This window comes from Pezoporus flaviventris, unplaced genomic scaffold (genome assembly GCF_033815535.1).
Source record: "Pezoporus flaviventris isolate CSIRO_AGI_PZ_B2104156 unplaced genomic scaffold, CSIRO_AGI_Pfla_v1 ptg000007l, whole genome shotgun sequence".
Taxonomy (NCBI): domain Eukaryota; kingdom Metazoa; phylum Chordata; class Aves; order Psittaciformes; family Psittacidae; genus Pezoporus; species Pezoporus flaviventris.
In genome coordinates this window covers 96,324,561-96,350,799 of record NW_026892555.1, presented here as the reverse complement: position 1 = coordinate 96,350,799, position 26,239 = coordinate 96,324,561, and the positions used below count along the sequence as shown (strand labels likewise).

General features: G+C 41.7%; 1 protein-coding gene and 1 long non-coding RNA gene across 5 annotated transcripts in view; one reads left to right on the top strand and one right to left on the bottom strand.

Moving 5' to 3' along the window:
• Window positions 1-18,858, bottom strand: part of KCNG2 (potassium voltage-gated channel modifier subfamily G member 2) — a 58,318-nt gene extending 39,460 nt beyond the window's left edge. The window contains exon 1 of one of the 4 annotated variants that reach the window (XM_061449630.1): window positions 18,192-18,858. The gene's annotated coding sequence lies outside the window, so the exon portion shown is untranslated. The other 3 variants (XM_061449631.1, XM_061449633.1, XM_061449634.1) reach the window with 3 other exon arrangements.
• Window positions 17,909-25,074, top strand: LOC133267361 (uncharacterized). Its single transcript, XR_009742753.1, has 2 exons — window positions 17,909-18,254; window positions 22,241-25,074. It is a non-coding gene; the product is annotated as an uncharacterized LOC133267361 (long non-coding RNA).
• Window positions 25,075-26,239: the final 1,165 nt, after the last annotated feature.

The following is a 26,239-nucleotide window of genomic DNA, read 5'->3' as shown; positions in this document are numbered from 1 at the left end:
ATAACTCCTTAATTCTCAAGTTAAGTGTGATCACTGCAGATACTGGTTTTGCATGTACCCAGCCTGTTGTGCAACTTTTTGAAGTCTATAGCTTGATCAGGTGTCTGGTCACACAGATGTGATGGGAACCAGCTGGAAATATATATGTGCATACTTATAACTATGAATGTGTATCTAAGTTGAAAAACAGAGCACATTATTCCTTATTTTTGGAAGGGAGATACCTTGGTCACACAATGGCATTATGGAAAAACCGACGCTCCTCATGTAACAAAAGGGCTGTGGTTTTCTTTCCAGAATATTCATGTGTCACTTTTAAGGCACATACACACACAGGACTGCCAAATAGCAAAAGAGAAGCCAGTGAAAGGGTCAAACAATGTCAGACCGTGGTATCTCTTCTGCTGCTGGATAAACGTTGTCGTCTAAAAATAGTAAATAGCACTCCTGATCCCAGACTGGTAAAGTGGGACAGAAAGACTTTAAATAAAACTGCATTGTCAGGAATCACAACACAAAACCACCAGCTTCTTCCAAACCCTAGAACTCCTACCACTTATTATATTTATATGAAATCAAAGCCCAGCAATAAAAAATAAGTAACGCTAATCACCTAGATATCTCTTTTAGTAATACATATGCTAGAATCTCATGCCTTTTGCCTCTGTTTTATGTATACTCTGCATTCCCACTGCCTTAAGACAACTGGGAATTTGTTACAGTGAAAGGAAAGCCAGGGTCATTGAATTCATTAGCCCATGACAGTAAAGCAAGCTACTTTTCATAAGGTATGTACAGGGAGCATATGAACAGTAAATGGTAGCTATTTCAGAGTGCCTGGATATTGTGTGTTTGTTACGCTGTCATAAAATGTTGTAAATACATAGCTAATAAAAATGCCCGAACTGCAGATGCAGCCTTTCAATATGGACAGGATACCTCCCTTTAATTAAGAAGACTTGTTTTAATTCTGGATGCAGAACAACATAGAACATCCTCATTCTTGGCATATAAACCTGTAAAGATTTTCAGACTGACCATTGTTTTGCACACAGAGGACCAGCACTTCCTTGGCTCCAGCAGACCTACTGAATCCTGTGTGGTTCCACCAAATGAGAGGAAAAAGAGAAAGCAAAGAATTAGAAATCACTGAAAATTAGAACACTGAGTCCAAAATTGTAGGGACAAGATGGGGACAAGGTGAGATAGAAGACAATGTGTGTCCTCATTTCCACACCATCTCACACTCCTGAACTTTATTTCAGATGATAAAGACAGGAACAGTGCGAGCTCTGCTATCCCCAGACAAACTGTCCCAGGCAGACGGTGGGGAGGAATTTCATAGATACTACAGATATTTTCACTCCAAATCCTCCTGGATGTGTCATAGTCATTACTGAGCACTTCTCTTACGAACATCTGCTCTTACACCCTTACCAGTGTTTAAGGCTTGCTACCCTCAATCAGATCTTGAGCTTTGCTTTTAATAAAGCATGAATAAACAACTTCATCTATTAGCATCCTTTCTGCTACTTTCCTAATAATGAAAAGGCAAAGGAATAAATAGCTTGTGATATCTTTTCTTACTTACTATCTGGCAAATACCTTATCCTTTTAAGTAGTTTCTTTACTCTCTCTCCAAGTTATTCTCCACTAGAGCAACATACTTTTTATGGACAAATAAATGTCTCACAGTATCCACTCACCATGCATCAGTTCCAGTTCCTTATTACCAGGTTCATTTTTTTTTTCCCAGAGACATGCATAATTACATTATGCAGTAGAGCATCTATAAATCACCTATCATGTGGTCATATATTCTAAAAAATTAACCTACAACTATTACCCAGTTCAGAACTTCATCCCAGTTATTTCTAGCCATCAAATCTAGTCAAGAGTTGGCTGAATATGGACTACTGAAGCTGGGTTTTGGAAACAGTATTTGTCATTTATTTACCTAAGACCTACTTTCAAACCTCATCCCCACAGGCCTTCAAATTGATTTTTGAAACAATACTTAAATCACCTTTTCATCTGAGAAACATTTATTTGGTACTTAGTTCAGAAGCTGAGATTCATACCGCCTTTTCACATACTGCTCTATTCACTGATGTCATCTGCTCCCCATCCTCACTTCCTGCAGCAAGCTCTAATGCAACAGGGCTGGTGAGTTACTATTACCACACAGGGAATAGATGGGCAACAAATGACATTTTCCTGACACTTTCCATAAGCAATGACTAATAGCTTTTTAAATTATCAAAACAGTGACAAAAATAAATTATATTAAAGGTTACACTTTCAGCACCTCCTTATTTGTAAGCACAAAATATGTCCACATAATTGTATCAGCTAATTAACTACACAGTTATTCCAAAGCCTTTTCAAGTGCAGCTGCATATGCTCAAATATAGATTTTTCATATCTGAATGATCGGAAACATACAAACCAGAAGCCTGATGAAGATTTGTTTATTTAATCTAAAGGATATGGCATATTAAGTTACACATTCTAAATTTAAATTTTGCAAATTATTGCTATAGTATCCCTTTATACATCTGCATGAAAAGAATCACACTTGATTCAATGAAAATAAATCTGGTCAGAGACTATTATAAATGTCTATAAAACTATTCAGAATGTGAAAAAGCTCCTACAAACAGAAGAAGCAAACTGGTAAAATTGGTTGATGCACAATTTATTTCAGTCATTCTGTTTTACTGGCTTACACTCCTATTGTTCTTAAAACCTTTTCCTATGAGTTATTTAATGCTCTAATAAATATTATTTTACATCCTCTCTTCTCTAATTCTGCAAATTGTATTGCTTGAAACTTCCAGTAAGTATCTCCAACAGTTACAGTTAACCTTTTGTACACCCCTTTTCCTCATATAATCACTTACCTTCGAGGAAAAAGACTGGTATCAAATTTCCTTTCCATTTATTAGACTTCTTTCTTACTGATAGATGGCATGTGTAACCCTTAGGCTTACAGTTTACTAAGTTAACTGTCAGCACTTTTCATCTTCCCTCAGCTTCTTCTCCCTCCACAGTTTTATCTCATTTGATTACCCTTGGCATTTCTAAAAGCTGTCAAAATTTGGTCTGCTGAAATTCAATACTGGTGTAAGATGATGCAAGGTCAGTCTATAACCCTGACATGAGATAATGACAAATTTTGAGCACACCTCTCTAGTTAGCCTTGACTAGTCTTATTTCATCTGCCATTCAATGCCTAGCGTAACTAGAGCATGCTATACAAATCATAAAACCAGAAGTGTTTCCTAGAAAAATATATATTTCCTTCCCTTTTCCAGCCAATGAATAAACAAACATTTCTAAGGATTGGTTCTCACCACTTTTACAATACTCCAGCTATTCTGAGGGAAGTCACACCACCTGACCGCTTTCCATTAGGTAGATGGATACAGGTTATTTTGATATCTATTTTCTTTTTTTTTCCTCAGGAGGACGAGGCTATCAACTTTCATATCAGACTACCAACATGCTGGAAAGTCAAATTTTAAACAAATACTCAGTACACCTCCTGCTCTCATTTTTGCTCTGAGAATTAGTATGTCTCATTTCATAAACATGAGAAACAATCATGTGGGGCCATAAAAGGGCCAAGTATATAAAAAAACAAAATCTGGTATTTCTGTTGTATCTGGCCTTCTGGCTCTACCCCAATCACTTCAATCAATGTCAGTGGCATACTACCATTTGCTCACCATCTCATGGCAGTGCTTCATGACTTCTTCAAGGTGACTCAGAGCATGAGATCAAGCTTAATGTAGCCTCAAATGAAAATAAAATAAACAATTTGCCAGACCAAACCCAACTTCTTTTCCCTTTCTACTAAGCCCCAGTCTCCTCCTTCCTGCACTTCCCCCCCTGAGCCTGATGATCTTTCAAAAGCAGGAAAGAGGTTATCCAAAGAATCAGCATGCAGATGTTTCCAAGATGCGTCCACAGTTAAGCAAAGATTTTCCTTCGATTTTGCCCAGCTCAGGAGTGGATGAAATTTAACGGACTTACGCCCATATACATCCCAAAGATTCTTTCTTCTGCATTTTATTACTTCTGAAATGCTTTCCAAACGTTTTCTTGGGGTTTGGCCTAAAGTCTTGGTATGCTGCCTCCTAAACTTCTCTTCCAATGTATGTTATTTGCCTTTAAATTGACAGTGTCTTTCCACTTTGGAAAAGTTTCAGTTAGAGGAACCATGAGATTCTCTATTTCCAGACCAAATCCATTCAGTTATCAAAAGAGAGAATTAGGTCTTCTACAAAATGAAGTTAGGGCACCCACAGAGGAAGCCGATCCGCTAAATAAGGAGGTGCCATTTTGCACAGTGCCTTTTCAGAGCTGAACTGCCATATGCTGCTGTCTACTCCTCCTTCATCTGCATCCTCTCTGCAGGAAATCAGTTCTGTGTACTTCAGTCCACTAGCTCAGTCTTCCCCAAAACTGTGTGTACTTTACAACTGGTATCTAGTTGCAGGCTAATGCCTTCTAACCTCACCCTGGGGTGCTGAAACATGTTTTCATTGCTTTAGGCACCCTAAATGCATTGCACCACACACACTGCACCACATAATGCAATGGAGACACAGACTCCTTTCAGAGTCCGTGGCAGGCTGAGTCATAGACACAAAGTGGTTGATAGGGAGAAGTGACAGTCTCTTGCTCCATGTCTGATGCTGTCATTTTGCTTTTCTGATGCTGTCATATGCTTTGAGTAGCATATGGGGTTGAGGAGATGGAGGGAAGCCACAGGCAGTGGGAGAAGAGCTAAAGCTCTGCTAGGCCCAGCCTAAATCTGTCCTTGTAACACGTTATAACAAAACAACAGCTTCACTATACATCATCAAGGCTGAGCAGTACCCTCTGTACAGAGGCAGACTCTTCAAAGTGTTCTAGAACATCAGTGACCACAGGGAGCCAGGACTCTCTAGGGCAATAATATTCAAAGCTCCTATAGCTTGGTCCCTATCTTCTTTAACCATTCAGGCAACCAACCACTACATTCCCAGACCATCAAAGGTGCAAAAAGCTTTGAAATGGAAGCTCCAGCCAAGACCTCGCTCTTGCAACCTCACCTAAGCCTTTGTTTCTGCCACCTCATCCATGACAGGTCACAGAAAGCAGTCCTAACACCACCCACCTGGCTGCCTGCCTTATTCTCCCACCCAAAGGGACTTTGGCATTCTTTCAGACACGTCTTGGCTCCACAGAGCCCCAAGGACTTGCCACTCTCTCTCATGCACCCATGCCTGCCACTCCACTCAGGAAAACTAAAAAAAGGATGGAATTTGGAGATCAGGTCTCATACATCTTCCCTCTCTTCCCCCAAGAAGCAGAGATGCTGTCCCTCCAGGGAAAGGCAGGCTCTGGCAGCAGGCAGAACCGTATCAGTCAGTGCATGCAACTGCAAGAAAGAAAGCACCCAGTCTGACACACAAACACACACTTCATTAATGTGTTTTGTCTCATTTTCTGTTAAAAACATTTAATTTCCTTCAGGGCTACAGTTTTAACAACCTCTACTGCTACCACATTGTTTCAAAGACACTTTAAGGCATCCCAGAACACACAGCAAAAAATACAGGTGGGAAATAAAACCTGATAAATTAAATTGCTTTTACATAATTACAAAAACCTAACCCTAACTGTACTAATATCATACTTATTACTGTGCTGTTGAGAGCCCACTGGTGTAACAGAAATGTAACATGGGTGAATAAGCAACGTAAAAATGTTTTTAAACCCATCCTTGGATCCCTGGAAACCCACGTGTTTCCTGGCACTCCAACACTTATCAGTTGGCTCAGCTGAAATTACAAAGTGGCAGAGGGATACCCATTTCATTATCACCTTCATTCATTATCTTTCATCCTCACTCTGTGAGAAGCAAGCCACATACCACCACCAATACAGGGCACAGTATCACGCTCCCTCTCACCTCTGCCTTCTCAATCCAGCCCCAAGATTTTCTGGCATGAGAGGCACAGCTTCAGCATGGGAGTTGAAGGGAATACCCAGCTAAAGTCAGAGCACTGCCCCAGATGTTCAGAATCAGTTGTTTTCACTCTAGAGGGGAACTCAGTTCCCAGTCACATGGCTCCAGCTCAAGGGTACCCCCCCCAAAGAAAACAGCAGGCTCAGCTCTGTCCTTTCAAAGGACTGAAGGCAACTACCCCTGAAGACCATCCCATTTTAATGGGACTCAGTGAGGTACCTGCTCACAGCTTTCACTCAGCCTTGGCTATGCGGCAGCAGTTCAGAAACACTCCTGTGGAGAAAAAAAAACCCACCCAAATGACAATAACAATGTTGAGTCTGGAGCACTTTCTGCCGTCTGCATACAGGTACAAATCCTGGCTGTATCTTGATCCTATTAGATGCCTATTTTGCTGCCTATTCCCAGACTTTCTAGTACTCTGGTTTCCAGAGAATGGAAACTCAGCTGTGGAGGATGCAGAAAAGCTTTGGGTTATGCTTCACAACTCTGAAGTTGAGCAAACAGGGAGCAGGATGGGAGGGCACTGCAGAACAGATCCATTCCAGGGCTCACCTGCAGTGCACATGTATGGTGTGGGCAGCATGGAAACCAAACCTGGGGCTTAGGAGTTTATTCAGAAACCTGAAGTCAGGCATTGCTAGGCCTACTTGTAAAGACCTGTCCCTTTTTTTCAGAGACAGCCCTATGGATATGCAGCTGATGACTGTGAAGCCACTTTAGGTGTTTCTTTGAGATATCTGTTATCCCTGTGAATGCGTAAGTGGATGCACAAAATGAATAGAGACAAAACTCATGCTCATGACACCAGAAGACAGAAAATAATGCCAGATGTGTGGATGAGCAGCCTGAATGCTGCTGTTCTACCTTGACCTAGTACCACCTAAAGACAAATTACCACTCTGTGCAATTTTAAACTAACTTATTTTAAGTGAAAGTGGATAATTAGACTTACATTATGACTATTTGAGCACATATAATGGTCAGCTGAAATTCCAGTAATGACTAGCTCAAAGTCAGGCCACCTCTACTAGCTTTCATAAATGGAAATAGGATGGAAAAATCAGTAGCTAACACAAGACAATTCACTGGAAGGTTCAAAGGACCTCATAATGCACAATCATGACGTATTCTGCTCTTCGGAACAGTTTGCTCCTAACCCAAACACTGCATTTTCATTTACATTCTGAAAATAAAGGGTCTGATTTCTTTTGTACCTTTCTATGCTATTTAATATAACTGCAGCTGTGTCTCTTGCTTCATGATTTTGCACTGAAACCTCCAGTGATGCATAGAATAACTTAAAAATTGTAGAGTAGGATCTTTCTGTAGTACAATTACGTATTCTTTTTTCTTTCTAATAATGGTCCACTTTTGAGAATGCCAAGAGTGGTATAAACTGGCATATTCCAGCAGGTTCTCGAAATCCATGGAAAAAGATAATTAAGAAAGTACAGCTCTCTGTCAGGATTGCAAATTATTTTTGTGAATACCCCTGAGATCCGTTCTTTGTCTCCTCCACAGTTCTGCCTGCAATTGAGGTTGGTTGAACTAAGAAAGGTACACAGGCAATAACTAGGTTATTGAGAAGGAAAGCACTATCAAAATCCTGTTAAATAGGTCATTATGGGCCTCATACAGCTCTTGTGGCAAAGTTTAAGGCAAGGATTGCAGTGTACAACACCAGGACCCTGTAGAGATCTCTGAAGTGATGGTGGTGAAGAGTACTGGAAACAGAGACGAAATCTACCCTGTCTAAGCTAAGGCTAACACCATGAAGGCCAAGATGGTGGTAACTGGCTTCTTTCTTTCTTCCAGGGTGATGCTAACGGAGTTTAAACAGGTATTAACCTGCACAGCTCACCAAATGCACATGCCACCATTGAGCCTACTGCTTATCTCACTCCTTATGCTATTGTTGCCTTATTATTATTGCCTTGTGCAATAAACAATACCCTTAGATTATAACTGGTTAATTTACCCGTATTTCCAGGAGTAAAAGAAGAACAAACAGACACTGTCCTTTTTGCAAAGATATTTAAGCATGAATAATCAGAACAAAGGATGCCAAGGAAGCAAAAAGCAGGGGGGAGAAAATCATGTCACCAGCTCTCTTTGATCTTTAGATCATGCCTGAAAAATCTTCTCAACCAAGAAGGAGGCAAGAAAAGCCCAGGGAAATGCTGACTCCAGAGGTTTCAGCTGCTGGAGAATCAGGCTGCCGCCATTATACATGACGAATTCCCACCTGACTTTGGTTTTTCAGACTGATACATGCATACAGCTATATGCTCCCTAGAATACTTTTTATAAGCACTGGTTTTCTCACTTAAGTTAAAGATGGATCCCTTCATTTGAGGAATAAATTAATTCTAGATAATATAAGAAAAAAAAAAAGGAAAAAAAAATCCAGCATTTAAAACTGTAGTAAATTGTTGCATATGGAGCCATATTTAATATGAAACAAAAAAGCGTATTTCTGAGAAGCATGCACATACACATTTACAGCATTTGAACACGTATTTGCCAGTCACAATCAGAGCTCACAGAGAAACACAACAGTTATTAAAAATGATTCAACACACTTAATAACATGACTAAGTATACTAACTGAACTAGTAATTAGAATGTATAAGATTTGATAAATAAAAGGTTTTTAAATGCCCTATAAGGATCCATTCCTGAAACCCCTTAATTACATGAGCCCATCAGCTTCAGGACACCAATACAATCAGTAGGATTGTTTGTGTGAATAAGAATTACTCATGAAGTGTGAAGTCTGGCAGGCTTAGGCACTGAATGTGAGCTCTTTCACAAATTTTTATTTAAAGTTAGAAAAGAAAGAAAATCGGAAGTTTTATTCTTGCTTAGCCCAAGGGCAGTACATTATCAGCCCACGACTCTGTTGTTTTTTCTGGTTTTAACTCCAGACCATAGTACAAGTACAAAGAAATACAAGAATAAATATCTAGGACTGAGATGTGAATTCACCCAGAGGTGAATCTGGGCAGGCTCCTTTGATTTACCTCAGCACAGCCAAGAAGAACATTTCCCTTCCATCTAGCCAGGCATTGCTCCCATTGTGAGCTCCTAACAGCAGTCTACAGAACAAATTCAAGTCCTTCTGCATCCAGAGGAAGCCTTCACAGCATGAAGCCTCATAAAACCACCAGGAGAGGCTGCACTTAGAAGAAGGGTTTTAGGGAAACACTAAATTTAATACTAAACCAAGAAATATTTTAGTGACATTTACATTGAAGAATATACACACAAAAGGGGAGATTCACAATCTACAATTATCAAATGCTGGAACTCTCAAAAGCACAGAGGATACGCTGCTTCTACTCTCGGCAAGTAAAGAAAAGGTTGTGCATACTGTGCATTTCCAAGCCTCAAAGGACCTAACCTTTTGTTTCTAAATCAGTAGGTATAAAAAGGAGCCTTATACCTCCTTCAAGACTAATTCAACTAGCCACAAAAAGACTTTCTACAGCAAAACGTATGGCAAAATGTGTCTCATATGTAACCCTGATTAGCTTCTCTAACCCATACATATTTTCAAAGGTTTTCACAGGTTTTAGAGTCATATTCAGAAGATTTCTTCCTGAAACACTTCTGATGACTTTGCGGACATCTAGTAACATTAAGAACTGCAGCTCAAAGGCAAACCTGAATAAATGACCTTGAAAAACATGAGAGACAAGAACAAGACAAGAGAAGTATTCTAGGCATGGAAACTATATAGCAAACTGACTGTATCTGGACTAGAACTGGTATGACTGGAGACGCTCCTGCCCTCTTGTAAGCTGAAGAGTCCCTAAGGTTCTGATGTGGTACCATGACTTCCCATTAATCAGCAAACGCAACTTCAGCAGAATGACAAGCTGGAAAAGATACATAAAACTTGGCTGGAAACTAAGACTTCATATAATGTCACAGGAACTGTCTCCATAATTAAATGTAACAGGGTCAAGATTTTACTGTGTGCTTCTAGATATTGAAAGACATTGTATAAATGATATAATTCAAAGTAAGCATACCCAAACACATCAATAGAAACCACAAACAAGTTTCCTGCAGCTTCACTGATTGCTTAGGTCTGGCATGTAAGACTAGTCATTATTCTGAGCATGTGGGTAAGCTCAGAACTAGGTCAGTGTGCATTATTATAAAACAAATTTAACTGCTCAGCTGACCAGTAATGTCTTGCAGCATGGAAAGATGGTAAAAGGTCCAGTAATGATAACAAAGTGGTACCAGCCTGTCCATGGAGACACATAGCAAGTCCCTGCCATCAAAAAATAATTGCATATTTACCACAAGTAAAAAATTAAAAGAGGAAAGGAAGCATGAAATAAGAAAAGATGGCCTCAATCTTGATGGTCTATCATAATCTTCATTAACTAGAAGCACATTAAAGTGATCTCTGAAAAAGCAATCATTTCTGTTGTGGCTTAAACACAGTCAGCCACAAATCAGCCACACAGTCTCTCTCTCTCTCCCCCCTTCGTTCGCCCCCCCCACCCCACTCCCAGAGGGATGGGGAGGAGAATCGAAAGGGATGTAACTCCCACGGGTTGAGATAAGAACAGTCCAGTAACTAAGGTATAACACAAATCACTACTGCTACCACCAATAATAACAATGATAAGGGAAATAACAAGGGAAGAGAATACAATACCACCCGCTGATCAATAATACCCAGCCCTACCCAGCAGTGTTCTGTCCCTTCCGGGTAACTGCCCCAGTTCTACATCCTGGGCATGCTGTGCTGCGGTATGGAATACCTCTTTGGTCAGTTTGGGTCAGGTTTCCTGTCTCTGCTTCCTCCCAGCTTCCCCTCCTCCCTGGCAGAGCATGAGAATCAGAAAGTCCTTGGTCAGACTAAACATTCGAGCAGTAACAAAAAAAAAATGGTGTTATCAGTGCTGCTCCCAGGCTGAAAGTCAAAAACACAGCACTGCACCAGCTACTAAGAAGGAGAAAAATGACTGCTACTGCTGAACCCAGGACAATTTCTTAAGTCAGAATTAGTAAGTAAAATTTCTGAGGACCTGCTCTACATCCTGGGAAACATCTGCTTTTTAAACTACTTCCCCCTTAACTCAGTAACATCATCAAAGCCAGTTTGTGAGCGAAAGAATTCATTCTTGAGAACCAAGTAAAATTTCATTTTGGCAGGTCAGAATAAAGTAAAATCCTAAACCATACAGGCTTTAGCCTTGGAATAATATTTGAAAAGCTTCAAACTAAAGAGACTTGGTTTTCACTCAGAGTTTCGTTGAATGAATTTATATAGTGATTGCAGAGTCTCCATGGAGGCTCTGGCTTCCTGGCTTTACCAGTTGAACAAATTGCACTGATAATCTGAAGGAAAACAACTGGTTCTCCTGCTGCCCATCACAATCTGTTCAGCATGGAGTACTTACGATTCTTGCACTTCACTATGAAGAATTCAAAACCCCTTAATCTTCCCTCAAGCTCAGTCTATCCTTTATCCTATTACTTTGAACGTTCAATGACAGTGTTTCTCTAGCAATTGTCTCCTCATTTCCAAAGAAGGGTGTTCCTCTTTTTAGAAATATAAAAAAAAGCCCCAAGAACATTTTTCTACAAGCAGAAAAACCTGTCCATCGGTGTGCTGACCAATTTCAGGCAGTGAGCTGGTCTCCTGGCTGACATTGCTTCACAACACTCATGACCTCAACCCACTAATGGGAATCGTATCACTTCCTTCAGTAATCTCTTCACCTGTGTGGTTAAACCAGCACATTCCCATTGGTGTTGATGCTGAATACGGTATTCTTATATTGTTGCTCAGTCAATTCAGTGACGTTTCAGCTGTAATTAAATTTGGGTGTAGCTGTGAATGAAATCATTCCATCTCAGGCCAGTAACAGCCCAGTAATTCCAAACTCACCTGAACCAGCAGCAGTATAAGTCATGGAAACCAGGGCTCGTGATCCATGTACTGCTGAACTCCATGGGAAGGTAAGGACCGAGAGGGAGGAGGAGGCAAAAGGGAGAGATTGTGAGGTGATGCAAATTTTTACACCTTCAAAGTCACCACAGTAAGTAGATCTGCCCTAAGGGATACATGCTTTTAGTCGAATGAGTAACAAAGCAGTATTTTCTTTGATTCAAAGCTGTTTGGATGTAACAAAGATTTAAAATCAATAGCTGTGGTCCAATTCTAACTGGAGAAACAAAAAAGTAGATGAAAATGAGCTTCCCATTCAGAATCCAGTTCCATTCAACACCCTGGATAGATAAAATCCCAAAGTGTCAGAAATGACCTAGACCTGAAGAAGTTTTGAAGGTGTATTTTTCAGGTGTACAAGACCTGGCATGAGAAAATATTATCACAGCAGTGCCAAATCTGTGAAGGGTGGTTTATCCTAAATCTGGCTGGCTTAATTCTCCTTTTTCCTTCATCTGTCAAGTCTCTCCTTAAACATTTTAAAATTACAGATACCTTGTAATTCAGACAGTGGGGTAAATATGCATAAAATAACAACATGTGTGAGGAATTTGCTTCACAGCCAACACATGATGCCTGCTTTACAGTACATCTGAGAAACATCATTTTCAGCTCATTCCAGTGAGTCTGACTAGAAACATTTAAAAAATAAATCCACGTGATGGCAAGAGCTACACATATAGAACCATAGAATCATAGAATCGTTAGGGTTGGAAAGGACCTTAAAATCATCTAGTTCCAACCCCCCTGCCGTGGGCAGGGACACCTTACGCTAAATCATATCACCCAAGGCCTGGTCCAACCTGGCCTTGAACACTGCCAGGGATGGAGCATTCATATGCAGAATGTCTCTTCTCAGAAAACAAACAGGTTTATCATTCCTCTCTGAAGTTCCCAGGGCAACACCTGGGATTTTTTCAAATCCCATGTGTACCAAGCAAAGCCAACTTAGTGGTGGACTTGGTAGTATTAGGTTAACAGATGGAGTCAATGATCTTAACAGTCTTTTCCAACCTCAATGATTCTATGGTTCTATCACGTGCCAGCACCCATTCCCACCTGGGGAGTGATGGAGTTCAGATGGAGAAGGGTATCACCAACACTCTCACAGCTGTTCCCATGGAGCTCCTATTCACTTGAGGGTGAGCAGTGGGCACCCTGGCACAAGACAACCCTACACACAGGAAATGCTGAATCTTTCTCATTATTCCCTGCTCAGTAGGTATCAGCCTTTTTATTTTGCTAATGGAGCCATTTATAGAAGGCTGAGACAAACAGTTCTAACTCAATTGTCAAAAAACCCCATACAACTGATATTTATAAAGTGCTTCTTGTGTTCGGTCTAAACACTATTTGTCTCTTCAAGAAACACAAAGCTCTGAAAGAGAAGACAAGAATAATTTCCATAATTACCAGCACGTGTAATTCTTCACCTTTTGGAACAACACTGAAAGGATATGTTTTTAATACATTATTGTTGTTTCATCTTGATGCCTTAATATTCCTAGAATCTTGAGTACATTTTTCCTTTTAAATGCTCATGTTCCTTCCCATTTGTCTAATATTGATTTGCCTGCTGCCAGTTGTGCAGAACTCTAATTTTACATGCTTTAGTTGGATCCCTTGTTTTCAACAAACTTCACGAGTGCTACCAAGAGAGCTCGTAAAACAAAAGACACTAGTTAACCAAATAGCACAGAGCATGGAGAACCATTATCTGGTAGATATTCTGCAAGTACAGTGAATTTACGTTTACTTTTACCAATAGCTGGCATCACAGTTAACAGTCTTACTTATCTTTATTTTTAATGTAGTTATTTAGAATCCTGAAAGACAATGAGAAAGAGATCATTTGAGATCTTTTTTACTCAGGACTAGGAACACATTAAAGGGACTTGATTCAGTAATTTAAACTGTTCTTTCAGTTTTCTGTAATTTCGAAAAAAATACCACAAACCTCTGATTTGCTTTAAAATTTTAGATTTTATCACCAAATGATTATGAGACAGCAAATATGCTGGTACAGCCTGAATGATTATCAAAGATGCCAGTTCCAGTTAAGAAGCTGGGAGACTGTATATTTCTCATCTTTTTCCAGGGAAAAAAAAACAACAAACAAACCATAAAGAGATTGTAAATATTTAATAAGAATAATGCTCCAGAAAGCACTGAAGGATTTAAAATGTAAAGCACACAGCCTAGAGCACATCAGCTTTTATTAAGAAATCACAGATGATTTTTGAGTTGGTAAGGGCAGAAGGGCAGAGGGACTCCAGCCCTTCTCTCATGGGAAGTCAGCGGAAAGCCAGTTGGCTTGCGTCAGCCAATATGACCAGCGCCAGAGTCTTCCAAAATAATATTTTTTAATTCTGCTCACCATTTAACCTGCAGAACCTTAATTTGCCTTGATATCTCAGACCCATTGAAAAAGAAACAAAGCAAGGAGTAAGGAAAAGGTCTTCCACAAGCAAGACACTACTCAAGAAAACAGAAGCAACAGGGTATCACTTCCCTTTATGGCTAAACTGCCTCCTGAAATGGGATGTAGGTTCAGCTGTGAAACAGAGTAAGACTACACTGGGGAAGCAGTACAAAGTAACTCCAAGTTGTCAGGCTTAATTAATAGGTACTTAAAAAGGTCTGATGCAAACAAAGCATTAAGGTCCATTGATTATAAAAGGTGTAATTATCAATCTGATGAAGACATTAATTTAAGTAGGGAAACATGCAAGTCACATAACTCAAAACTGATGGCTTAATTAAGCAAATAAGCTACTCAATGCAAGGCACCCTGAATGTTCAAAGAGGTACATGGCCAGAGCTGATAACGGCTTCTTCATTTTTTAGTAGAGCTACAGAAAACTTGCAAAGAAACAACCTCAGTCCTTATCACACATATCTGACAAGGTTTCTGAGCCACCTGTGAGACCCATCAATATCACAGATTTAGCACTCTGGCCTTTGACTGCCTATGTCATTTTTAAAATAGGAGAAAGGTTCCTCAGTCACTTAAACCTTTAAAAAATGTTTAAGAATTTTCACTGCCTCCAGTTTTCTCTTTCTTCCCTTATTACTGTTCAAATTGAACATTTACTTTTATCATCAGCTCAGTCTTAAAATGCTGCCTCTTTTCCTTGCAAACAATCTGAGGACACAGTGATATAACATCCAGATTGGTTTTTCCAACAATTGCTCAAAAGAAGCAATTAAATAGCTGTCTACATGCAAGTTCACAAGCTAAAAGCTATGCTGAGCATTCAAAAGACAATACTGTGGAATAATTCACCATCTGAGCACTCCTACTTGGTACCAACATTGCACAACGTTAGCACAGGTTAGCTATAGCACTGTCCACTCTGATCAGCTTTTTTGGCTCTCGGCTGTCTAATTAGACAGGTCTTGTACTAGAGAAGTACAAATGTTTCCATGATGTCTCACAATCCATCCAACACCAGCTTGATTACTGATCCTGTCTGACTGCCGACAACACTGGGTTCAGTGCAAGGCACAATTGCCTGTGAGCAATTTCTTAGGCTGCCCTGAAATCATAGTCAGGCATTAAAAAGGATTTCTCCCAGAATCAAACACAACAACAAAGAGAAAGACGAGGAGCATCCGAAGACCATCCTGCCTAAGCATCCTGCTCAGCAAAGAAATGCAATTCTTCTCGTCTATTTTATCAACACAGAGCTGCTAAAGGGAAATAAAAAAATGAGCCCCAAAATTTTAGGGCTTCAAAAGCCACATAAACAAAGCAGGGCTTTTTTCCCTTAATGGGGCCACTGCCAACAGATCCAGGCACTATGAGAATTATTCATACACAGGGCTGCATGACATCTAAAAGATGAGCTGAAACTTTCCTTTGCGTGCTGTTTTAAAACCATTCCGTAATTAAGCCCAAAGAGATGACAGACATTTACTGACGGTTAATGCAGTGCTCCCACAATGTATTATTAGGCACAAGACCAGAGGCACAAGGCCAAGTGCTGTTAATCTCCTAGTGAGTGCAGCCTGAAAATATATGGTAATATTGCTAATATTTTTTAAAAGGCAAAAGTCTTGAGTTTTCACAGAAACAGACACACCGAATAACCCACCAAAATAAAAGTGTCATGGGGAAAAAAAGAAGAAAGTTCACATAGTTTTTAACCCAATTTTTCCACATGAGGAGTGATGTATGAAAAAGGACTGCCCTCCTTTGCCTTACCTCATGTTTTACTTTAGCAGTGTCAAATCCGATCTTTCGTGCTTGGCTACAAACCTTTCCAAAACAAGTGGGAACATCTATCAGCTTTTAGTTAAGGTAAGGAAAGTGACGGGGCGCAGGTTTCCCTCCAAACGCTCTGCTTGTTGGTTTTAAGGAAGCTTTAAGAAGAGCAAATAAAAGAAGCCTGAAGTCCTCTGAGCAAAGCTAACTTCTTCCTCTCAAGGTCATCGTCAAGTCATTTAAGAACCATGGAAATAGCCGGGGCAGTGGAGGGGCAGGAAATAAGCAGACTCAAAAAGACACCTTTCCTTCTCAAATAGCTTTGGTGCTGGAGGCTGAACTAAAAACGAGCACTCAGGTGGAGGTTTGCTACTGGTACAGACCCAGCCAATCTTCCCCCCGCGGGAAAGAAAGATGCAGTAAGAAGTTCTTGCAAAAGTAACTCCAGCAGAAGCACTGCATAAACAGGAGAGCTCGCAACTCAGATTCCACTGGAAGTGGCTCGTCAAGGGTCCTACAGGCAAGAACCTTCTTCCTTGGATACATCTTAACCCCTGTTTTCAGGGCCAGCGCTGAACCTAGTATGTTAAAAACCGAATGGTGTGGTTCTGAATAGAGACAGACCCTTGATATTCCTTCACAATTTATGGCCTGATCTTACTGAGAATATGCATTCAAATTTTTAGTAACATATTTAGCAAACATTAACTATGACTGACATGCATATTCAGAACACATTTTGCTTACAGTTTAAACCGAAATTCATAATCACGTTAGCTACACGTATTATTTCACAGATGTTGTAACCTGACTGAAGACTTAATTTTGTGTAAACCTCGCGAAAGACCCGGGAACCCAGGGGGAGCTCTGTCTAAGCGAAAAAATAAAGGATTTGGGGCTCCTGTGAAGTTACGTGCCCCGGCACACCATCGCCATTTCACTGACAGCTCAACGCACCCTGCTTCTGTGACTAAAACGAAACGCCACCCCAAAAACCCAAGCCAGCAAGCAAGCAGAAAAGTATTCTCAGGCAGTTAAGGCACAAGCAGACGCTGTGCCCTCTCACAGCCCCGAGCGCTACCGACCCCCCCCCGCTACCGCCGCCAGACCCGTTACCTTCTGCCGCCGTTCGCGGGGTGGGTGCGGGAGGACGGGCGCCGGACGTCGTGCCCGGGCAGGGCTGGCCCGGAGCCTCGGCAGGGGCCACCGCGCCACCCAGGGCTGACGCCTACCCGCGGGCTGCGCCGCCAGGGCCGGGGGCAGACTGGGAGCGGAGTCCTGCCGAGCCCCTGCGGGAGGGACCGGGACGGACGGGGCGGGGCGGCCGCGGCTCGTCGGGGAGCTCTCTGCGCCCCTCGCTCCGCGCGCGGCTCGGGGCAGGGAGGGGACCCGGCAAGTTCGCGGCCGCTGCTGCCTGCGAACAGCAAAGTTGGCGCCGCACAGAACCGGGAGGGCGACACAGCCCCTCGCCACCAGGTGCCCCCGACCCGCCCCGCGGCCCCCTCTCACCTCAGGCACTGCCTCCTTCCCGCCGGGATCGGGGAAGGAGCCGGCTGCTCTCCGCTCCATCCCGGCGCTGCACCCCGCTCCCAGCTCCCCAGCTCCACCGGGATCGCCGCAGATCGCCGCGGCCCCGCCGCCGCAGCACCCAGTGCCGGCCGCGGAGCGCCGCCTGCCGCCGGGGGCACCCCCCCACCCACCCATCCCTGGGGAGAGCTCCCGCGCCGCCGCTGCCGGGCGGGGGGAGCGGCAGGGGCAGCGCTGGCCCCCATCCGCCCCGCGGGCCGTCATCCTCGCCAGGGTGCGCCCCGCTGCAAAGCGGCCAGGATGTAACAGCGTTAATATGGTTATTAAGATATTTAATCTCATCCCCTCTTCAGAGGAACGCTCACGCTAGCGGCCCTGCGCCAGTAAGCTCCCGGCCGCAAGCAGCTGGCGTTGAGTTGCACAAAAACTAAACCCGAGCCTTAATTTAAACGCACTTTCAAACAGCGAATGCGCTCTCCCTGTCGATGGACTTATCCCAGTCGCGCTGCTGGTGTCAGGTAAGTTTACTTCTTCGCGCTGCTTTCGCAAGCTCGGTGCAGCAGACGCAGCCTGATTCCGGCAGGTGAGTGCTGTCAGCGAGCTCCCAGTGCTTGTGGAACAGGGGAGAGCTGTTTTACCGAGCTCATGCCTGACTCCAGTGCAGCTGCTGCCCGACCGCGTCCCGGGAGCCCGACGGGGAGTCGCGTTGAGAAGGATAGCCCAGCAACCCCCACCGCTTTAGAGAGATGGGGATTGTGGACGGACCCTGGTCCAGGCGCTAGTGGGGTTTGCGTGTGCAGGGGCACACACGCACCTGCAGGACCCCTCGGGAGCGAAAGTGGGGAGCGACGTTCACAGACGTTCGTGCACAGCCATTTCCCTGTCTGTCTCCCATCTGCGAGCAGGCGCTTGGGAAAATGTAAAAGTCTTTTGATAATAGCGTGTGTTCGGTGTCTGCCCGCATGTACAGCGCCGCAGGATGCCGCTGCACAGTGCAAACAGGAAACATCACGGTTCTAACTTTTGTGGGTTTAATAATGGTGTTGGCTTTGTACACATCACCACCACCACCACCACCCTCGGTACTACACCAAGTTGCAACTTACTTACAAGGGCTGAAATACATTTCCTGAGATGCCTCCTGTATCTCTTGCCAGTTTCTCCAAAATGTCTCTGTGGCTAGTCTGGGTCCAGGTTTTTGTCAGTTTTTACATCTTTTAATTTATTTATTGTGTTTTCTGGCATTCATGCCAGTTAACATCATCCCCCCCACACCTCCCCTTTGGGGAAACTTCTGGCTGGTTCTGGCATCTCTTGATTGTTGCTTCTTAGATTATGTATGTATTTATTAGTGTCTTTTCTCAGTTGGTGGATCAGCTGCAAGAGTACATCACATCAAATCTGATAAAAGCTGCCAATACCAGGCAGCCCATTGTCTCTGCAAGGAGCCAGCTCTGCATGTCTCAAAGAAAGCAGCATATAGTTTTGTTGTTACTATCTGTAGATGTTAGAAACTCTTTGTGTGTACATACACTTTTACTATTATTGCTTACATTCACTACAGCATGTATCAAGTTCATTGCTCTTGGGCTATTTGATTTTCAAGGTAACATTGAAGAAGTAATTGTTAATTTAAATATGTCACCTTCTAATTTTGTACTGTTCTTGCACTATGTAAAGACAAACAAACAGGGCCACACATTCAACCTTGCTTATGTCCTTCTCAGCTCCATCTTGGCTCTGCTTCTTGCATGCTCTCCAAGCGTGATTCACACTCCCCTCAACTCTCCCACTAGAGTTTTGAAGTGAGACAGTCATTGCAATATCTGAGCTTGTTTTTAGCAATACTAAAGAACTGTTTGAAACCATTTGCCTTTCTCATATGGCAATATTTTAAATTGTTTGCTGCTTGACAGCCTGGGATGTGTTTCCATTGGCATGAGATTTTCATGCATTTTCTTTTCTGTGTCTATTCTGTTTATCCATTTAGCTTCACTAGTGTATAGCTTGCATTTTGTCAAAATGTTTTGACTTAAAATACGCCAAGGTATTCATTTGTTTTACCTTTTATTTCATAACCAGTAATTTGACAAGCCTGTGGACATTAAGAGTCCAGTTCTGTGCACAATCTGATGTGGTACTATTATCTTCAGAGGTTACCTTTCAGCTTGCCCTGAATCAAGCCCTGCTTGTATGTGGTTGTTTGTATGTCCCCAGAAGTGAATAGTGAGCATGATTGTACAGGTGCAATTCCACTTTCAAATATGTCCAAAGAATTAAATAATATTTTTCCCTCAAAATTCCACCAAGTTGCAAATTCTTTACTAGATGCAATAATTCTCATGATAGTGAAGCGTGATAGTGAAGATCAATAGCAGAATGCCATTTATGGTGTCCATGGCACTTACTTACCCTCAAAATAATACAATTCTGCCTTTTCAAACAGATGGAAAAAAGGTTGCATGAAGCAGCTACCTGTTTTGGATGTGATCGTATATGTACAGTCTTGGCAGAAAGCTGGGTCTCTAGCTCCAGCCTTCGTCATCCAGTAATGTTGCTTTTGTGCTGCTTTGTGCTCATGTTTCTTGTAGGAAACCTCTTGTGTGCCATTCCCTGCCTCACACAGCACCCAGAGCTGCAGCAGTGAGGCTATAGGCTCCTTTCCAAAAGGAAAAGAACCAAAAGGTTCACAGAAGGTAAAATGGCAGCTTTGTTTCATGCCCATGCCTGTAGAAGAGTGGGATAGCTACTGTTCCTTCTCACTCTTGTTCGAGGCTTGCTTGGACTAAATGCAATTGAGTTTGATTTACAGTCAAGCCTTCCTACTGCAATTAAGACATTTCTATGGTTTTCTGCAAGGAGCTTTTTTTATAGGGGAGTGTGGGTATAGCCTCATTGATCATTTAGTTTAAAACGTCCAGTTTCTAGTTGAACCAGGTCCAACTCCAAATGAAATCAGCACTTGAAGTCCCAATTATGTCAAAGGGATTACAATTAAATGTTTTGCAGGTGTGTTTCCCCATTTCTTCCTGGTCCATCCCACCAGTGTTGCCATTGCTTCTGTTCCACAGATGGCAACTGCAATGGCAGTGACTGGGCAAACACAGAAGCTGGGGCACTTCAGTTTAACTTTTTCATTGAGTTTAAAATTTCTGAAATCTATTTATTTTTTGAGTAGTAAACTTAAAAGCACTTTAAATACAATGCTTAAAGGTTTTTTATCTGAAACCTGAAAAAAAGCTGGATTGTTATCCCAGAGCTGTGAAGACGAAAAGGTTACCTTTTCCTCCAGTCTCATGACAAGATGACTCTTAGCATTGCTTTTTTTGTTGATTTCTTTGGATTATTTTATCATCTCAGTTGTTATTACTGCCATGATGATTTTGGTTTAGGATTTGTATCATCTAATCCAGAAATTACTGCACTGGTGACCAAAGAAATAGGACATGATTCTAGGCAGTAAGTACCTGTATTAAAGCTGTAATTTTGTAGTTTCACCTCGGTGCCTCAGTCAGCCAGGCTGTTTTAGCTGTAAACTGGTGTAAAAAGTTGTCTTTTTTGTGTCTGGAAGGAACCAATTGGTAAACTGGAAGCCTTTGCAGAGGACATGCCTAGAAACCGTGGCATCAGGCAGAACCTGAGGTTTATGTGTTGTTCCTATGCAAAAAAAAGCGGAATCACAAAAAGCGAGGGAAGGTGATGGACCCCATCAATTTTGGACGCCTGGGGTGTGTGTAGACTGTGGAGATGGGTATAGAAACTTGGGAATAACAGGAAGCCCCTAGAAGCTTGACTCCCACTCCTCAGCTCTCACAGCAGACAGAAATCCCAGAGGTAGGTAAATGAAAGTCTCTGTGAAGACTGTGTTGAAAACTATCATTGTAATATTTTTGATCAATTGTCACAAAGTATTGCTGAGTGTGCTTTTGAAGGGGGAGAGAAGCAGGTACCAAAATTTTGGTACCTGTCATGGAGATAATTATTTTTGTAGCTGTAGGGAGGGAAAAGGATGGGGGAAAACCAAGTAAGCGAAATGAAGCATTGCTCACTTCAGGTAAGAGTGAGTTTTTTATTTATTTATTTATTTATTTTTTTTGGTAACAGGAAAATAATTAAGCTGAACTTCTATTTGTGTGACTGCAACTCATTCCATTCAGGACAGCTGATGCGAACAAAGTTCTCAGACATGAGAAATGGTACTGCAGGTAGCAATGCAGTGGGGAAGAATAATATAGTTGTATCAGTGACAGCAGTGGAGAAAATACAGTGGGTTTCCCTTCAAATTCTTTGTGAGTAAAGCGGTCATGTGCAAAATATTAATGATCTATTGTAACAGTGGTCATGTATATATATGACGTAAATATAACATTTTCTTTGTATTTATCTTCTGTTTTATGAGAAGGAAAGTTTAGGGTTTTCTGCAAACTATAGATATGAATTATGTACTTGTTGCAAGCAGGATGTACTTTTTATACTAAAGCAAATTTTTCAATTTTTTTTTCAGGAAAATGACCCAGGTTGGAAAATCACAAAAGTTAAATAAACAAAGGGTATTAAGAAAGTCACAGAAGACATCATAGAGCTACTGTGGTTTATAAACACTCCATATCCTTTTTTGTGTGGAAATAATATTGCTGTGAGTTACAGCTGTTTTATTAGATGTCAGGTTATGTTACTGCAGCTTTGCTGAGAGTCAGAGCAATGAATTTGGGTCTCTATAAGCTGTTGTATCCAGTTGCAGGAGCACAGTCGTAACCGACAGCATACAGGCCACCTTCCAATTAAAGCTAAGCTCAATTTTAAGGTAGTGTATGCAAATCTACCCTGAAAAACAAACCTCATTAAGCTTGTTATGTACAAAGGTGTATATTTTCTTCTCGTTTTGTTTATCTCCAGTGTCATTGGGGGTGCTCTGTCAAGGAAGAAACTATTAGCCACTTGGCTCTTTGATTTGAAAATGAGACCCAGGTATACATGTTAACAGCTTTTATCGAAACAGGAATCTTATGAGAACAACATATATAGTTAGATCTCAACTACTTTTTTGAAAGCAGATGCAAACCTACATATTAAACTGTCCCTGATCTGACCAAGCTGCCAAACTCAGGTGGCTGGCAGTGTACCTCACACCCAGGCAGCTATACTGTCCTGATTGTAGACCACATGTTCAGAAATTGCTTGTATACAAAGGTTTGGATGTAAAAATCAACATATGTCCGCCTCCGTGTTGGCATAACAAATCCCAGCAGCCATGCTCAGGCTGAAAAGGTATTTTGCTAGTGTCGGAATTTATCCGCTCAAAATGCTAAGGCATAAAGCATTCTATAAATGGAAAGAAATACAGAGCATAAACTGCAGGCTATTTGGAAATCAGGTTTTGTTTCTCAAAGCAAACATAAGCACCCAAGGCTCTGAGATGAAACTATGCTTACTGAATGAAGACATGGTCAGGCAGCCAGGCAGATGGAAAAAGAATCCAACAGTGTTAAGCTTGATCCTGTTCAGCTTTGGGCAAAATTTCAACCTCAAGGGTTAATGCTTCTTAAATACAATTCATTGTGTAAATTCAGCCTCGCACCTAAATGCATTATATTTGCTGCATTACAGGCTTTGCGGTCTGTAGGGTTTTCCTCAGCCATTTGGCTGAAAATCAGGGACAATGAGAGAAGAACAATATCAGTATGATCTCTGTGATCATGCACATTGTGGTTCTCAGAAAAAAAAAATAATTCAAATTGACCAGTTTTGGATTTTTTTAAATGGACCATTTAACCAAGCAGAGTTCCTCTGTTGACTCTGATTCAGAGCTCAGGTTTTCATGGTAAATTGCAGTTTATTTTTTAAAAAAGAAAAAGAAAGTACATCCCCTTTAATTCTAAATGTCAATACACCGAAATTTGAAACAGTTTAACAAAACCTCTCTGAAAGTTGATCCAGATTAATATTTAATCGTTCAGCATTCCTGTCATCTGGAAGCTTGTAAGCATAGGAAATTGAATGTGCTGTAAAGTAGGTTTTTAGTTTTCATTGAAGGAGAATATACTATTTTTTGGGGAAGAGTAAACTGCCACTAGGAGTGGTCTACTGAAAGAGTTAGTATATGGCTAGTTTACAGTCCTACTCACTAACTTCACACTATAGACATGCATCCAGTTAGGTAGAATTTATGTATTATTCAGGTTGCTTTGCACACATTGCGGCACTTTGGGTACAAAATGCATGAGAGTGCAAACAGCGAATGAAGGCTGCGTCTACATTAGGACCAAAATGGTGCTGAGAGCCCAACATCTGCACTCCATGTGTTTCAGGAGTTTTTATTTCAGAGTAGCTATAATGTGCTCCCAGGGACCCAATGCCCATTAGCAGCTGAAGCAGATCATTCAGTTTAGCTCCTGCAGAATAACCTTGTGTTAGGCAGTGTGAACCCAAGCACAGTAAATGGGGAGAATCAAGAAACTATTTTCAGAAGCACGGTCCTATTCTGAACTGTAATGCTACTGTAGACGAACCCAAGCAGAGCATGGCTTCCATGGAAGAGCCAGTCTGATGCCAGCCTAGGGGCACTGTGAGTCTGGGGTGACCACTGGCCTGGAGACCTGCTACAGGATGGCTGGGGGACTCCCTGAGTTAGCAGAGGTTGGTACTTCCCATTTTATGGAAGAACAGATGCAGAAAAGCACTCTTCATCATGATGCCTGTGGCACCATTCAGACTGCCACAGCACTTGATGCAGAAGTAAGAGACTTTCTTCAGAACATGCACAGTGCTCTGTTATGAAAACCACATTATAAAGACTGCATCGAGAGCTGGCCCTGAAGCTCTTCTTCCCTCAGCCTGTTTGCCATGAGAAACAGTAAGTTAAATAGCATCGGAAATGCTGGACTTCTATATGTAATGAGCATGCGGCCCATAGAATTCACTAAGCAAGAGGTCAGTGGGCTTAATGAATTTAACCAGGCCTTTAAAAAGACTTTATATTACCAATAACATTTTCAACTTCCTTGTGCCTGCTAAAGTTAATGCAGAACTTTTGAAACAAATTTCAGGATTTGGGAAGGGATGTGCTATTTTTTGCTTCAGTGCTGCATTTTTTAGCTATGTACATTTCTGTATCAGCTTCTGGCTTTGAGTGCACTTACGACCAAAAAGAAGAGAATCAGGTAAATGGTTTGCTCATGTTGCAATTAATGTCATGTTGCTGGTATGTTTGGCATCTTCTTCATAAGAAAGCAACAGTCCTACTGTTCCACCAGCTTGCAACATAAAATAGAGAAAACTGTGAGGTTCAGCAAGTGTGCTTTTGCTCTTTACATAGCAATTAAGACTGAGTGGAAAACAGATGGCCAGATGTAGGTCCCAAGTAGCTGTACACAAACCTCAAATATTCACCTAAGACACAGTTGCATTTAGGACTCAGGTGGCTTTTGAACACTGGTGGGGTGTTCGTAAGTTATTCATCTGGATTATCAGCCTATTCCTACATATGACAATAGCATGAGAGAGGTGGGAATGGCTGTCAGAAAGGGAAGGCTAGGGCAGCAAGATGCACATTGTGTCATCTGTGAACCCTGTCAGTTATGGATTTAAAACAAAGGGAGAGCTAGGATTTGTGGATGGTGGTGCAGATGGTGATATCCAGAGGAAGGTGGTTTGGAGAAGAGGGAGGGAATATGGTTGCCCCATGAATTCCAGCATGGCTTAGATTAGCAGCGTGTCTTTAAAAAACAAATAGAACAAATAGGATGCTGCTAAGACTTGTGAAAGAAGGTCTGATGTATGTTACATCAGTTGTTAAGTTGAATGATGCTTGGTTTTGTTCTCTTTTTTTTTGCAAATGTCTGTGGCTGAGCTATAGCAGGAAGCAGAACAAAGCCACTGCAGTGAAGAACATGAGTAATTTCAGTGATGGTACCTGCAGAATTATTTAAGCAGATTTGTGTGATAACTGGGGCTTTTTTTTCACACTGTTTAGTCTTGATGAGAACAAGACTGATGTCCTACCTACACTGCTTATCCCATTTACTGCTCAAGAGCAAAGGAGCTGCTGAAAACAAGCAAACAAACAATTGTCAGGGAAATTGAGTTATTGCATTACCACATAATGAATGCCCAGAGTTGCCAGTGGTATTTTTGGCAAAAACAAAAAAAAAAAAAAAAGGGATTTTCAGAATTCATAGGATTGAGGTGATTGCTCAGAAGCACCAGCGGTGTCACAAAAAAGCCATTTGCCTTTGGCTTCTTCGGCCTCATTGTGATGAAGGAAACCTCTGCACTTCCACAGTAGGGTACTGCTGCGGAGCAAAAAAAGATGAGCAAGCAAGAGAGGAAGGGGGGCAGTTTGTCAAGGAGCAGCAGACATCTTGGATGCCTTCTGCTTGTTGTCTGAAGTGCTGCCAGTTTCAGAGGAAGGTAGCTGGGGAAAAAGTATGTCCTAAGCTGTTTGGAGCTGTCCGGCTGCCCTTCCTTAACCTGAGCTAGAAGATGAAGCCGCTGCTTTGTGAAA